Here is a 4,530-nt window from a genome sequence, read left to right as displayed (position 1 = left end):
GAGGAGAGGTAGTGGTGAGTACTTACTTGTTGATGAAGCTTGTCAGAGAGAACAAGGAAGTTCTGTTTCCATGGGAAGGGTGGGTTCCATCCTTTTTGCTGCATTCTTGACTTCCAGGATGGACTGTACTGAAAACTGCAGAATTCAGTGGGGCAAACATGGGATAATTAGGAAAATGATTTCGAATGTAATTGCAAATGTCTTACTGTTTACATAAATCTGAGGCATTCAACATCTAGAATACCATGCGCAGTTCTGATTGTTCCATCTTGAAGAGGATATTGTAAAGTTGAAAAATATACAGAAATAAAAGGGCAACTTAAGCAATCAGGTGGCCAGAGCAATGGCGTAGCTAAGCGGATGCAGGGGGTAGCAATTGCACCGGGCAACAAGCTTTAGGGGGGCAACAACCTGAGCTTGACACTAGTGGTCAAAATTGTGAAAAATTTGGTATTTTTGAATACCATCATATACCATTTGATGTACCATTAGTGCAGAATGCAATGAAACAAACTGCATTGGTATACCTGTATTCTCTCAAAAGATATGACCAATTAACCAAAAAATGGAAACATAACTGCCTTATGGAGCACAAAGTGGATTTTCTTAACTGAAAACTGACCTCTAAAACTGATTATTCTGAGAGCCAATGAGATGTTATTATGATATAGCATGGAACCAATAAGGTGTCAGCTCTCATTTCTATGTATCATAATACAGTTATCCATGCTAAAGAGGCACTTTTTAAGCTGTGCCTCTTATATGTAACAGGGGGAGAATAACTGTTCCTCTTCACCCTGACAGTGTCTCTAACCAATAAGGGGCACACTTTTTTTTTTTACTTAATTAAATTTGATTTTGTCATGGGGGGGCTGCAAAGTCTTTTTTTAATCCCACGTAGTAGATAGATCTCTTAGCTATGCCACTGGCTAGGGGGAGGCAGCAGAGCAAGTGGGTGGCAAGTTGCTGTAGGGAGGAGGCGAGCCCCCCCCCCCCATTTTCACTTCTTGAAAAACCTGAGTATGATGTCATCCCAGGTTGTAACGTCACTTCCAGGGCATCATTTTGAGCTTGGCAATGGGTTACATGATCATTAGCTACGCTACTGGGCTAGAGTAACTGTTTTGAGAAAAAAGCCTTAAACAGTTGGGTGTTTCAGCTTGTAAAAAGATAACTGAAGGTAGACATGCTGGAATGTCATAAAATTATGAATGGTGTGATAGCGAATATGAATATAGAGACATTATTTATCTCTCTCAAAACAGTACTAGATCATGGGCCTAAAGAGTGGAACTGATTGGTGGTAGGATTTCATTTAACAAAAGGGAAGAGCTTCTTTATGCAAGGCATAATTAAAATATTAAATTCACTGTCACTTTACACTTATAGATTGATAGCTTTAAAAAAAAGGTTAGGCAGATTCGTGGAATCTAGGTGTCCTAATGAAGTAACTATTCTCCCTTTTTGCCAGGAAGTTTGACTTTACTTTCAATTTCAAAGAGGAAGGGGAATTAGCTTTATTACTGAATTTAATCCAATTTTAAAATCGCTTACCAAACCTGACACAGATGCCATGACTTGGGCATGATCTAAGAATTTCTTTAACAAGGCTCTTGAGTTCCTTGTTTTTTACTACCTGTCAAGTTATGATAGCTTTGGATCTGCATTTATCTGCAGAATTTTAACAGGAAATTTGAAGTGGCTGACCTCTGTTTAGTCTACAGTTTCGACTATATCACAGATTTAATTAAACAGGCAAGTAACTTGAGCAATGAATGTCAGCTAATTTTTCTGTTGTGTGCCTTCAAAAACAAATGTCTCAGGAAAGTTTAGCCCAAGACCTGAAAGGTGGGTGGACTCCAAATTGTCTGTCCCTACCTATTTGTTGTTTTGTAAGCACCATGTCGGTGGGAAGGGTTGATCTAGAGTCTCCCCCCCTTCTTCTAGCAGAGCTGGAAGGTATAAGAAAAAGAAAAAGTTCCTTACCCCCTCACTCTGCTCCATCCTTATACAGAGATTAAAGGGTCCCTTTAAACTTTAAACACTGCATGAGTATGGAGTGAGGGGATGGGTAGTGAAGTGCTCCTTTCCCATGTGGAATTTAAACTTTCAAGGAACATGTTTCCTTTAAATTTTAAACACCATGCGACGATGGAGTGCAGAGGGAGAAGAAGGTGATCCGATTCTTGGTTGTCAGCACAATCCTATAGAAGTCTTCTACTGGCGCAGTGACTGCTGCGCTGGCCCAGAGTGTTGCAAACATGATGTATAGCACAATTGTGACAACCAGTCTATAGTAAGCAGGGCCAGTTGAAAGGCATGTGCCCGCCTACCAGTGCGGCATCTGAGCTCCTGGCTGCTGGTGGAGATAAGGAAAGTGCTGAGTGGCACAAGAGTTAGGTGGGGGGGGGCAAAGAGGTGAGGAGGGGGCAATTCGGGGTAGGGGTAGGGTGGATTAGGGGACAGATTAGGCCTGGGAGTGGGGCTGGTATGGCAGAGGATGTCTCCATATCCTATCCTCCCCTTGCCCAGGGCTGCTTGAATTTGTGCCAGCTAATTCGCTGGTATGGATCTGAGTAACCCCATTGGGCAGGCTGGAGCATTACTCAGGGATACCTGCCTGGCTAGATAGCAGCAGAGACACAGTGTCAGGGTTAGGTGAATCTTGGTCTGACCCAGCATGTTATGCTTTTTAAAATATGCCATTGCCAGTCAGCTTTATGGGGTCTCTCTGATACTATTTATTTCTTAAAAGTATTTTTTATCCCACTTGTGTCCCTTCAATCAGGAGGTGCCCAAGGGTGGTTTTTCAGCTGCCATCAGTATTTTGGGAGAGAGCAAGCTGTCCTGATCTGTGTTTAGAGTTGCCAACTCTGACTGAAGCTATTCCTGGAGCTTTTTTCCCCCCAGCAAACTGTATTCTTGAAAATTCTAAGAGAATCATTAAAAATATCAATGATTGCTTTTTGTATTAACCTGAATGTTGATGCTGATTCCTGGAAACTCCAGGGCAATCCTGGAGGACTGACATCTCCACTTGTAGGGAGTTTCATTTGAGAGGTGCCACCGCAGAGAAGACTCTGCTATCATCTCAGTGACTTTGATGATGGGCAGGAGATCAGCCAAGGAAGAAACTGATGGGTTTATCTTTAGCATGATTCTAGGGTCTTGAGTAGTCCTTTCCTTAAAGCTCTTACTGAGGCTCTTGAGTTATTTGTCTTTTAACATAACAGGATCTCAAAGCTGAAGTTGCATGAATCTTTTCATAGAGTAATTAGCCAGTAATCGGTCTAGAGTGATGTATGGAGTAATTGCAGGGTCTTTCTACCAGCTTGATGACAACTAATTTTCAGTTTAGTATTTTGACAGTCTGTGTCTATGAGGCAGTAGGTAGCTGTTGCGAGGAACTGGAATTTTGCAGTTTTATGCGCCAATACATTTTATGGCAACTTTGTTCAGTGTGTTCACAGTTCTCAATGAATTTCTGATACTGCCGATGATGGCTCCTCAATGAGTCATTTATCCAAAGCTTTAAAATTTCCTCTCATCATTTTAAAACAGTATTATTTATTTCGAAAACCAGAATAGAGGTAAAATCATAGAGCCTTGTAGCACCATAAAGACTGAGATCAGCTTTCATAGACTACAGTCCATGGAGGTATAGTCTTTGCAAGGGCGTGTACACACTCTTAGTATATACTAACAAAGAGTATATCAGTCCTTCTGAAATTGGGGATGGCGACACATAGGGATATTGTTTTCCTTTCTGAGATGCAAGTAAAGGAGACTGATTTTCTTTTGGGGCAAGCGTAAGAAAGATAGCCCTCATTCTTATTTGTTGATGAAATGTGTAGTCACTACAAAATGTAAGTTTTAGTTGTCCTTATAACATGCTTGGACATTTCCACTTGGTTTTGAGGAGGGCTTTGTATTCCTTCACCCTTCTCTAGTATTAAAATTCTTCACCCAGCGAACTCAAATTCTATTTCATAAAAGCTACGTTCAGCAGACTAGGCATGGTGTAGAGATTTGAGGTCTGAATGGATCTCCCACTGTTCTTGTTTTACTAATTAGCAGCCCTACACAGTTTCTTTGCAGTTAGCTCCATTGTGCCCCATTGGAGGATGGGGATTGACACTTTTTCCTTCCACCTTTCTCCAGTCTAAATCACTTTCTCCAAAAGCTGGTATTAGCTCTGTGGGAGAAAACATGCAGATATCATAGTATTCCTTGTATGTCTTTCTCTCCTCCTTACCACATTGGCACTAACTGCAACTTTGGGAAAAGATTTAGATAAAAGAAATGAGACTTGCCTTACCTGATTTTCAAAGCAGCTGCTCAAATCATTGAGTAAAAAACCCAAAAACTAGACACTCTCATCATACATAATATCTAATTTGGCCTTTAAATAAATCATGCAAATTAAACACATGCTTATAATTTTTTTAATGTTGAATTATTCTGAACTTTTCATTATTTAGCATACTTTACTTTGGTTTAGCTAGTTGTGAGGGGATCAAGGGCATTGAA

The sequence above is a fragment of the Tiliqua scincoides genome, chromosome 1 (genome assembly GCF_035046505.1).
Source record: "Tiliqua scincoides isolate rTilSci1 chromosome 1, rTilSci1.hap2, whole genome shotgun sequence".
NCBI classification, from domain to species: domain Eukaryota; kingdom Metazoa; phylum Chordata; class Lepidosauria; order Squamata; family Scincidae; genus Tiliqua; species Tiliqua scincoides.
The sequence above is the reverse complement of the archived record's forward strand: the minus strand, read 5'-3'. Positions refer to the sequence as shown.